Source organism: Trichechus manatus, unplaced genomic scaffold (assembly GCF_000243295.1).
Source record: "Trichechus manatus latirostris isolate Lorelei unplaced genomic scaffold, TriManLat1.0 scaffold00035, whole genome shotgun sequence".
NCBI classification, from domain to species: Eukaryota; Metazoa; Chordata; class Mammalia; order Sirenia; family Trichechidae; genus Trichechus; species Trichechus manatus.
Genome location: NW_004443971.1, coordinates 1062296 through 1075002, shown reverse-complemented (window position 1 = coordinate 1075002; position 12707 = coordinate 1062296). Strand labels below are relative to the sequence as shown.

The window sequence follows — 12707 nt, the reverse complement described above, 5'->3', positions numbered from 1 at the left end:
TTATTGCTGTAAACTGACCTCTGAGCACGGCTTTTGCTATACTGCAAAGGTTTTGGTAAGATGTGTTTTCATTCTCACTTGATTCTATGAATTTCTTTATTCCATCCTTGATTTCTTCCATAATGTAATAGTTTTTAAGCAAGGTATTATTCAGTTTCCATATATTTGATTTTTTCCTTTGCTGTTTCTGTTATTGATTTCTACTTTTATGGCATTATGATCAGAGAAGACATTTTGTATTATGTCAATATTTTGGATTCTGTTAAGGTTTGCTTCATGGCCTAAAATTTGGTGTATTCTGGAGAATGTGTCATGTGCATTTGAAAAGAATGTATACTTAGCTGCTATTGGGTGGAGTGTTCTGTATATGTCTATGAGGTCAAATTGGTTCATCACCTAGTGGGAGTAGGTAGTACAACTGGTCCTTGGGCATACAGTGCTGTTAGCTGGAGGGACTGGGAGGCGCCACTAATTCTAGTACTCCTGTTGTGGGTAGCTAGATGAAGTGTGTGGCACCACTGACCCTCAGGCCCCTGGTGTCGGTGAGTGAAGCCCTTGCTTAGGGGGTGAGGCGGTGTTGAATATCAGGAACCTAGAGCTCCCCTTTGGCTGCTGCAAGTGAAAATGGGTTTCAGGTATATGCCCTGCAGTTTTATGCTAATGAGATGTATGGTGTTGAATCGGCCCATAAGGGACTGGGCATGGGTGAAAGGTGCTGCAAGTCCATGAACCCATTACACCAGTGGCTGGGTGAAGGGGCAGGGCCTTCTGACAAGCCTTGGGTTCCCAGCTTAGGGGGGCATGGCATAGATGAATGCCATGGAACTGGTTTTGGAGTGGATCAGGGTGGGGTGCGTGAGGGGAAGGAAGTGCTTCTCTGCTTTGAAGCTCTAGGAGGGGGTCTGGTGTCGCTCCTGCTTCATTCTGAAGATGATGGAGCTTCACTGCTGCTTGACTGCACGGCTTGACTGCTTTGGATGTGCTGTTAGCCTCAGCCCATGTGTGCTCCACAGACTCAGCTAGCAGAGGGCTGGAAATCCTGTGATCTGAACTTGTTTCCACTACTTTTGAATTGGATCTCCTTCCACCTTCCACTCAGTCAGAATCTTCAGCTTTGTCTTTGATGATTAGGGTTCCTAGATTGTTATATATATTTCACTGACTTGTTTTTTCGAGTCTTTGTTGTAAGAGGATGACAGGAAGCCTCTGACTATTCCTTCATCTTGGTCCAACCTCTCTGACTTTCTTAATGAAACTTAGCCAGCTTCAGTATACCCCCCACCCACCCATGGGTTGTGACATGACTGCCTGGAATATAAAGCCTTCATTTATTCTTTTTCCATAGGGATTTGCCCAATAGTAATGCCTTCACTTGATTCTCAAGAGATATGTGAGAGTAAATATGAATGCAAATATGAATGAAGGTAGAATGCAGCTCCATGTAACTTTTGTGAGGTGGAATTCCTTGTTTTTTTTTTTTTCAGGATGAAATAAATATATGTTTCATGTGAGTGGATGACACTCAGTGTATGTATCCTTCCACTTATAAAAAACTAGCCTTTTTCAAATATAGTAATCCTTTCATATATGCGGAGCCACAAAAATGTGTGTGCGTGTACTTGTGGGTTTAGATAAATTTACACAGTTTTGTGCACATTTCCTCATCTAGGCAACTTAGCTGAAAGACCCCTAATTCTAAATTAAAAATATACAAACTTATATTTGATTTATGTTTATTTAAGAAAATTTAGTCTTGGACTTTTCTGGGTTTCCAATTAAAAAATTATTATCTCAAAACGGAATTGAATTTCCATTAAGACAATTACTATTTCAATGAAATCATTCATAATAATGAGGGACTATTGGTAATTTCAACATACATTATGCAAATTTTTAAAAAACCTGTACACGAAACAAATTGAGCTTATTCTGAGATGTAATTTATATAGGTTTTACACTAAAAGCTTCATCATTATGATTGTTGTCTATAAGTTCTATCTGGAGATGATGTGCTGAGTCCTGAGTCTACTAATAGCTGCTTTCATCTCCTGATTCCTCAGAGTATAAATGATGGGGTTCAGTAAGGGTGTGATGACTGAAGAAAACACAGAAAGAAATTTATCCACTGATAAGCTATTAAATGGCCAAGCGTAAATGAAGATACATGGCCCAAAGGACAGAGTGACCACAGTGATATGAGCAGACAGTGTGGACAGAGCCTTGGAGAGTCTACCAGAGGATTGACGCTTGGACGGTCATCAGAATGACAGTGTAGGAAATGAGAAAGAGTACAAAGCAGATGAAAGAAGCAGTCCACTGTCAGCAATTACCAGCAACTCCAGAACGTAGGTCTTAGTGCAAGCAAGTTTTAGAACTAGAGGAAGGTCACAAAAAATATTGTCCACCACATTGGGCCCACAGAAGGGCAAGGTGCTAGTAAAAACCATCTGGCTCATAGTGTGCACAAAACCAACACCCCAGGACAGCAGCACAGAACCCACGAGTACCCGGCGGTTCATGATGGTTGTGTAGTGAAGAGGTTTGCATATTGCAATGTACCTATCAACAGCCATAACTATGAGAAGAGTCATCTCACTGCCTCCTAAAAAGTGGAGGAAGAACATCTGAGCCATGCAGCCCCACAAGGAAATCGTTTTCTTCTGTCTGAGGAAATCTATAACCATCTTAGGGATTGAGATTGTTGAAAAAGTCATATCAAGAAAGGAGAGATTTCCGAGGAGGAAGTGCATAGGCGTACAGTGCAGGTGAAAATCAAAAATTATAGTGACGACAATGAGAAGTTTTCCTGCCACAATCGCTGCACAGATCAACAAAATATGAAAAAAAAAAGAAAATGTCAAGTTCCCAAATGCTGGTGAGTCCTAACAAAAAAAAAAAAAAACTCAGATAGCATTGAGATATTCCTTATATCCTTCTAGTCTATGTAGGAGTTTTCAGAACGTCTTTAAAATAGAGATAATCAGGAAAAAGTCACCATATAACCTGTTTTATTTTTGAAGGTATGGACCTAGAGAAAGTGAATATTTGATTCCTATAGAAAGAGAGAAGAGGGACATTTCTGGAAAATATATTTTCATTGATTAATGCAAGAAGTATTCACATCATTACATTTAAAAAAACAAAGATGTAAATGATGAGAAATTTATTGTAAAATTCTGTAAATGTAATTTTAGGCAATAAATTTATGATTTGTATTATGAATTTATGACCCCTGAAGTCAGTGTATCAATGAGTAAAATGAACCAAATGACTACTAGTCAAATGGATTTGTTCAAGTGGATAAGAACATAGTCATTTAGCTTTTTGGTACATAGTATTCAACAGTTTACCCCTCACCCTAACTACAGTTGGAAATATTCAAATATGCACATGTAAGTTTAATTGTGTACCTAACTCAGCAAATTACTTTATGGTACTTTCCTCTAGCAGACATCGTATATTCTTAACCCACCCTTTCATCGCAAAAAGATATGCCAATGATTTCATTTACTCTTGAAGCTTTAAACTCGTTAGAGTCTGTAATACGTTTTTAATCTCCCTCCAAAAAATTATAGTAATAATATAAAATAAACTTCTTACGACGTTTCTGCACAGGAACGTTAACGTTTCTCAGTGTCCAGGTTGTTTGTGACTCACGGTTGTATCTCATACTTTAGTTCCTGAACAAAACTCCAACCTTCCGCAGTCCAGCCACTTGCCCATTTTTCTGAATTTAGAGTTACTGGTCTCCTGTCTGGAGTTCTTTATTTCTTGTTCTTCTGCACTCTGTGTATTTATAGTCTGACCAGCCATCATACCTTTCATCCCAAACAAGCGATGTTTGTGTTTCCTTGGTTCCTGAATGCTTACCTGCTTTCATTCAGTGCTCTTCTCTGACATTTCACACTGTGTACATGCTAACTCTCACTATTCTCCTGGTTCTTACAGTCTTGGCATTTACACTCTAGGTGTTTTCCTAGATTGAACTGCCACTGTTGGCTCACTTCTATCTTACTTTTTAAGTCTTGATTTAGATCTTTTGGTTCCAGTTTTGTAATCTTTTGATTCCATCTTGACTTAAGTTTCTAAGTCCTAGCTTTCTTTTTCTTTTTGCCTTTCTTCTTCTTCTGATTGTTACTGATATCACACACACACACTTATGTTTTATTTCTAGAGCACCAGAATAGAATGTGGAAAATCTGGCTTGATTTTCAATTATTTGGCTTAATAGTTCATCAAATATTCAGAAGACATTGTTTAGCTAAAATATGAGAATTTCTCTAGAAACTGAATTGGAGTCAAGATTTAAATTCTAGTCCTGACCTCATCATTGACTAGGGAACTATAGTCACCTGTTTTGAACATGGATTTACTTTTCTGTAAAAATAAAATAATATCTACTCTTCAACCTCACAGAATGTTATAAGGCTTTATAGGGTAACACATGTGGATATATTTGTATATTTCATTGTGCATGTGTATGTGCTATGTATGTGCTTTTACAAAAATTATATTCTTTAACATTGTCTCATTTTTTAATTATTATGAGAATATCCAGACTAAGGGGATTAATGAAGAATTTTACTCTGGAAAACTGGTAAAGAAGAATTGATGTTAATGAAAGCACTTTGCTCTATTAAATATAATTATATAAGTACCTAGTTTTCTTCTTTATGAAGAATTACTGTCATCATCATTGATATCATTATTTATGTAATAAATTGAGTCTACATATTAGTCATGAATTGTTTTCAAAACTATACAGTCCTCAGTCTCAAAATATTAAAAGGAGAAAATCTTGAGGAAACTCACAAAAGCAATTTCATAGTTTAAAATTATAAAATTAAAAACAGAAAAGGGTATTTATTATTTTAGAATTTTTTGAGTTTTTACAAGTATGTATATATAAATTTTCAGCTAAGTCTACATATACATAGACTCAAGTTTGTTTTGCTAAATGAAATTATTCAGTATGAGTTAACATCTGAAAAATATATTTAAATTAAGACACAAATAAAAATAAGGTTAAGTAAAAAAATGAAAAGAAGTTTTCCTAATTTAAGCCACAGTTTAGCCTCAAAGTGAAAATCAAATATTTAATAATATATATTTGACAGTGAACTAAAAAAAAGAAAAAGAAGAGTGGAATCAGTAGGATCAAGTAGGGCTTGGTGTCTCTAGCAGAAACTGTGTCTGAGAACGGGATGAATGCACTGTGATTGAGTAGCCTAGCCCTTTTAATGCCACACATGTGACTAAAAGGTGAAAATTTACTCAACTCCTTTCAACTGTGGTGGCTTGCTTAGAAGCAAGAGAGAAACTATATTTAGGGTGTTCCATACTGTATATCTATATTCAATGACGGAGTCATTTCCATGCATTTCCACAAAAGTGCTTAAATAGAACAGTTAGTATATGTGGAAATGTGTAGATTACATTTTTTTAAATATATTTTTGATAAGATTAAGGGCCACATCATTTCTAGTCATCATGAGTGTTTGTTATGTTTTCTTTTCCAGAAAGTGTGAATCCATGTATAGACTAATTAATCCACAGATAATGTTCACTTATTACCAAAGAAAATTGTTAGAAAATGAAAAATCAGATTAGCTGTCAAAACAACCACTATAACTATTTTCCTAATTAAAATAATATACTTGCACATTTAATAGACAAAATCAAAATATTATTTTTATGTGCACAAAGGCTTTTTTCTCATACATTGAAAAAGCCAAACCTTGTTCAAAAAATTGTTTTACATGTAAGTGGAAAAAGGCCAGTGGGTTTAGAAAAATAGTGAATAATCCCTGGGTTGCAAAATTATAAAAAATAAATATATTAGCAGCACAATTAGACAACTGTATTCAGGACCAGGCAGTTTTGTTGTACTTAGGGTTCCTATGAGTCAGAACCAACTTAATGGCACCTAACAACAACCACCACCTTGACTAAAAAGTCATATATCAAGAAAATAAGTGTAGACTCCAGGGGAAAATAAAAACAAATTGATTTAAATGTAACACATTTTTTCTTTGGCATTTCTTACATGTTTTCTGAATTAAAATAAATACTCAATGTAGGAACATAAAAATAAAATAATTAAACTGAATATTAAAATAAGTCAATATTTCCCATTTTGTGATCTGAAATTTTATTATATCAAGTTTCAGACTTATCACAGATGCTAAACTTAGCCAAGGAAGAACATAATTTTTTCATGAATATATATTTCCCAAGCTATTTTTTTCTCTTTTTGCCCTGTGGATTAAATGAATCCCTGTTTATATTCCAAAACCTCAAGGTCCTACAATAAAACTGGCTCCTCTGAGCTGGATAGGGTGCTATTTCTTTGTCAGTTACAGAGTGGCTCTTCTGCTTCTTTTTGGGACCGGATGCAGTTGTCCAGATACTAGTTGACCAAGATTACTTTTATAGTGTTGCCTTCATGATCAGAATAATATATTTTTCATTCAGCTACAAGCTGTATGTAAAATGTCTCATCTTTTATTAGAGTAGATCACTACTATATTCTGTTAGCACTGCTATTTAACCTACCAGTTCTAGCTGAGGAGGGGCCTCTTCAGTGAGCTGCAGACACAGTGAGAGTCTGGTTATATACGGGTTATCTTTTTTCCTCCAGGAATATACAAGACAATCATTTTTAGGTTAAAAAAAAAAAACAAAAAAAGACAGGAAACATATACAGAAGATGCAGACTGGTGATCAACCACCAGAAGGAATTATTAAAATGAACCTGTTGGTTTTCCCTTGGGTTTAAAGCAAGGACTTCCTCTTTCATTATTTAAGTGGATTGTGAATTTGCCATGTTTATAGTCATGTGAACTTTTTCTAGAAATTTTTCTAGAAAACACTAAGTCTGGTTGGTTGGTAGAGGATGAGCACATTTATAGAAAATGAACCTATTGTAAGTAACGGACTTTGGAAAACTGTAATTCTTTTAATTTGATTTCATACATCTGAATATTTATAATTAATTTGGTAACTGGATGCTTTTATCCATGTATAATGTTAAAAAGCATTGTAGACACCAAGCAAGGTTTATGTATGAATTTATAGACTTATTCTTCTTTAATATGGGGGAAAATGCCCTTTTACTATATAAGGGAGGAGAGAGAGACCATCATTTCACCATCCTTAACGCTCTTTACTGAATAATGATAATATTCTTGAAGTTTAACACTCAGTCAGTCTGAAGATTTAGAATTTCTCTAAGTCCTTTCTTATTATGTAAACCATCATAAAAAGTAAACTATAAAAGGAAGATCATGGAGGTAACTCTAGTATTAGCTTCTATGGCAAAACAGTGTAATTAGCAAGTAATATACTAACAGTTCAACTAGATGACAACTAACAATAACAACAATAATACTAACAGCCAACTGAGTAACAATGGGAACATTGGTGGTTCAGTGAATGAATTCTCATCTTCCATGTGAGAGACGTGGATTTGATTCTTGGCCACTGCACCTCAAGCACAGCCACCAATTGTCTGTCATAGAAGGCTTGGGTGTTGCTATGATGTTGAGCAAGTTTCAGCAGAGTTTCCAGATTAACAAGAGCTAGGAAGAAAGTCCTGGTGATCCACTTCCAAAAATCAGCAAATGAAAACTCTATGGATCACACTGTTCCTATACGATTGTACATGGGATTACCATGAGTTGGGCCAACTGAATGAAAGCTAACAGCAACAACGACAACAAATGAGCAATAATAAATGATTAACTAATTTGCTAGGAAAATTTTTTTGCATTGATTCTTACATGCAACCTTCCTAACTATTTCTCCAACAGTTATAACTGTCTGAAAAAGATGACAGAGAAATGAGGGTAGTAAATATGTAGTAAATGGGGTGCCACATTCATTTTCTAAGCTCGTTGGAGACACTGCTTGTAGGTCACTTTTTCTGACTGAGCTTTCAATTTTCTTTTTTAATTTAGTACTCCATACAGCCATTAGCAATCAATCACAACTGCCATGAAAAACAAAACCTTTTTAATATCTTTCTGGTGAGGTGATATGTGCCAAGGTTTAGTGTTTTATTGTAGTTAGAGTACGTAAGAGAGGGGAATATTCTTCAATGCAGATTTTAGAAACAAATATATGCACAAAATTATCCATTGCCATTGTGTCGTTGGCAACTCAAAATGACCCTATAGGACAGAGTAGAACTGCTCCATAGGGTATCCAAGGCTGTAAAACTTTAAGGAAACAGACTGCCAAAACTTTCTCCCTCAGAGTGGCTGGTGGGTTCAAACCGCCAAACTTTTGGTTAGCAGCCCTGCGTTTAGATGTACTATAATATAATAAACACTTCCCTATTGATTGGCATATCAATAACATATGTATGTGTGTCTGTATGCTTATATGTATTTGTGTGTATGTATATTTACGTGTGTATGTTTGTTTTTATATATATGTATATACACATATATAAGGAAAACATTTGCTATTGTGCTTGTATTTCTAGAAATAGATCTACTTGCACATTTTAGATTATAAAAAATATTGTCCTGTTTAATAAGAAACTATTTTGTTCTGTAAACCTTCATCTAAAGTGAGAATAGCAGCACAACTGGAAGAGCGTTGTCAATGTCACTGAACTTTGCATGTAGAAATTTTTGAAATGGTGTATCTTTGGCTATGTGTATTTTCACCAAAGGAAAAAAAAAGGTCAAGAAGGGAGAGGGTTGACATGTTGTGGGTTGTTAACTGATGTCATAAAACAATATGTGTACTACTGTTTAATGAGAAACTATTTGTTCTGTAAACCTTCACCTGAAATACAATAAAAAAATCAAAAAAATTGTCAATTTATAATATCTCCAAAAGTGTAAAAGAGTAGTTGTTATCCTGAACCTTGAAAACTCTTAAGAATTCTCTCTTTCTGTTTCTATCTTTCCTTTTGCTTGTTGATGGGAAAAACAAAACAAAAGAAAACAAACAACAAAAAAATCAATGATGAAACTCTTAATAACTGGTGAATAGAACTTAATTTTTTTGGTCATTTTTATGTGTTATTGCTGCTGTGAGTTATGTGTGCACGTCTTCTCATTTTTTTACTAGATCTTCTTGTGGAAGTTAATTTACTGGCCTTTATATCAACCATAATACTCTATTTGATTGTTTGATGACAATATGTTTGCCTCTCCTGTTGAACTGTATCAAATGAATTCAGTTTGTTTATTAATAAATTAATTTTCAACATTTGGAAAAGAAAGAAAATGGGAAAAAAGAAAATTATCCATTTTTCTACCACTTAGGAAAAAAAAAAAACTATTAGTACTTTTTCTTTAACTAACTTTTCTTTTGGTCTTTAAAATATTTTGGTTCATTTTTATAGTTGGGAACCCACTGAATGTACATTTTTGTGTTTCATAGTATGCATCTTCTAAAATCCATGCATTGCATGGTCAAATCCTTCAGAGAGAGAGCTGGCTGTAGGTCCTTTGCAATGTTACATCCAGTGCAACTCACCTCAGTGATTGTCCCATTCTCCCTTGCTCAGTACTTCTTTATTTTTCTCACTTACTGGCTATAAAATTCCCCATCCAGTGCCCTTGTGGTGGGGCCTTCTAGCAGTACCCCTGTAGACTTCCTTTTGGCTACAATACCTGCTCCATGTCCATATCCCTCAGGATGCCCATTTCAGCCTGGCCTGGCTGCTGTTTAAGTCTATTATTGGCTCTATTGTGTCCATGGTTCTCCCACCCACTTCTGCTGCTCTCCTGCTGAAACTGTGCAGGGTCGTGCCCAAGCTGGAGTCTGGGCATGGTGCAGAGTGGCACAGTGTGGGGTGAAAACTTGAGAAAGACTGGTTGGCAGTGGTGCAGGGCCTTGATAAGAGCTTGATTGTGCAGTGCACTGGGGAACCAATGGTATTCAATTCAGGTATGGAACAGGAATCAATAATATTTGGTTGCTAGAAGAGAAAGTAGTTTAGGAAATTGTGTAAGAAAAATATAACTTAATATATTAGATTGAACTTTGTAAAACTGATATTTGACCATCTTTTGATCAAATGAAAGGGCAATTTTATATGGTTCCACATAGTAACCAGACTACTTATCTATACGTTTGTTGTACTGGGTGGCTTGCCTGTTGCTATGATGCTAGAAACTATGCTGCTGGTATTTCAAATACCAGCAGTGTCATCCATGGTGGACAGGATTTCAGCAGAACATTAAAGACAAGCATTTTTCTAATTTTTTTCCTAGGCATACAATATTTTAAAATGAGTTCCTATATATTTTATTTTATAACCTACTGCTTTTAGTCAGAATTATATCATGAACATCTTGTATAATATCAATCGATTATTGTGATTATAATAACATATATAATTGTTTTCTCTAGTTGGAAGTAGTATGAATAATTTAAGTCCCTGTCTTGTACATTAAGGTTATTTTTAATTCTTCCTTCTACAAACAGTGGTGTAATAGTTGCCTCTATAGCTAAATCTTTTAGCTTATCTGTTATTACTTTACGGAAATTTTCTTGAAGTGGAATTCTGTCATGATTAAGGAAAATTTTAAACTTTTCTTATATATTTTACAGGTGACTTCTGGAGAAGTTGTATCAATTTACACTCACATTATCAATATATGAAAATATCTATTTCCTTATCATGTCAACCATGACAAATCATCCATTTTTTAAAAACTGATAATTTTCTCAGTACAAAGTAGTATACATGTTCTCTTATTTACATTTACTTGATTACTATTGAGAATTTTACCTTTGATATAATTATTGCTTATTAGAATTACTTTTGTCAATAACCTTTATATTTTTTACGGATTTTTAAATTGATGAACTACATTTTTTCCTTATCTAAGTGGAAGAACTAATTTCATATTACAGCTGTCAATCATTTGATATTTTTAACTGTTTTCCATAGTTTGTTTTTACTTCTTTTTTAGAGTGTATCTATAAAAACATAACATATGTATCTATGTGTGTGTGTGTATATGTATATATAATATATACATTTTAATATTTTGTATAATGTCAATATTTTTTCTAGGTTTTATGAATATGGGGGTATGCTTAAAATGAATTTTGCAACTTAATGTTTGTCTAAATAGTCCTATGCTTTCTTTTGATCTGCTTCTTTTTTAACATTTAAGTATCCATTGGAAACATGTTATTTTTCCAAGTTTTATCTGTTATGTCAACACCATTGGTTGAATACTTCACCCTATCCACACTGATTTGATATGGTTCTTCATGAGTCTTCTGATAGGTCACTGTAAGCTTCATTCTAGTCTTTTCACTCCATTCTTTACAAGGAAGCTATTGTGACGGTTTGAAAGCAGAAATGTGATCAGATTGTAGCTTAAAATCTTTCAACTTCGAGAGGCAGGGCCAATATGGTGGAGTAGTCAGGCAGCTTCCTATATCCCTTTTACAACAAAGACCTGGAAAAACAAGTGATTTGATTGTATATGAATATCTAGGAGCCATGAACAAGACAAAGTTGAGAAATCTGACTGAGTGGCAGGGGAAAAGGGAGACAGTTTGGAAGAAGCAAGAAGTGCCAGACCAGACTTGGCTCCAGCTGCAGCTCTTCAGCCCCGACTGGCTCCAAGGTGTGCAGTGAAGCAGGCAAACTGCTCTGCGCGTGCACTCGGGAGGCAGTTTCCACATTGAGAGAGATCTGGCAGCAGAGAATCTGCTAGGACACTCCGAACCAGTGAAAAAATACTCCCAAGCGGCTAAAGATAAGTACATGCATGCGGCCTTTCATGGGGATTAAAAAAAAAAAAAGCTCATTTGGGAAAAACCTCTCTCCCTTTTACCTCCTCCCTGCCCACGCGGCATCAGTCCAGCCTTCTGAAATCTCTGATTCTGGAAGTAGATCCCAAAAGGCACCCTGACCCATTCTCCAGGCCTTGGAGAGGTAACAAATAAGCTACTGGCTACCCTAAGCCAGGAACTCAGGGTCAGCACAGCTCTTTTGCTAGGACCAGGCATAAGGTGTCTGCAGACTTTGAATGCCTTCCAACCCTGTATAGACTTGTGTGGCCCCATCTCAACAGAGTAAGCCCTCACTACCACAGCACAACAGGGTAAACACCTGAAGTCTAACTTCAACTGTTTCAGCTGTGAAGTGGCAGATTTGTGACCCTCAACACAGTCCTGTCCTTTGAGCAGTCAGCTTTACTGATCCATACCAGGGGCTTGAGGACTGGTGTCTCCATCTACACCACCTAGTCACCTGCTACAGGGGTCCAAGAATAAGTGGTGCCCTCGAGTCTTCACAGCCAACAGAGTAGGGTGCTCATAGTCTAGCTGCAAAACTCACCTACCTACTCACCCTAGGGAATAGGGATATGCTTTCCTTTCAGACTCTCAGGGGCAGCCATCAGCCCCCTGCCTTGATCAGCACATGACCCCCTACTGCAGCTACATACCTGTGCCTACACCAATCACCCATGCCTCTCTAAGACTGTATGTGAGAGCCTGCATGACATACTTGGTGTCCAACTGCCTGGACACCTGAGCTGAACCCATATAGGAAAATTTAATGGACTCCTGTGTACACATACTTAGTTACAGAGCTAACTACCTGGTGACAGGATGTTAGAGCTTCAAAGGGCATCGATAATCAAACTAGCACACAAGAGCAGCCTATTTGGGCATAACAAAACAAAACTAGAAGCTAGGTCTCACTAAATAAATATAAA

At 36.0% G+C, this 12707-nt stretch overlaps 1 pseudogene; it reads right to left on the bottom strand.

Annotated features, from left to right (window-relative positions):
* Positions 1–1994: 1994 nt before the first annotated feature.
* The window catches only part of LOC101356300 (olfactory receptor 4K13-like), a 16337-nt pseudogene continuing 5624 nt past the window's right edge, over positions 1995–12707 (bottom strand).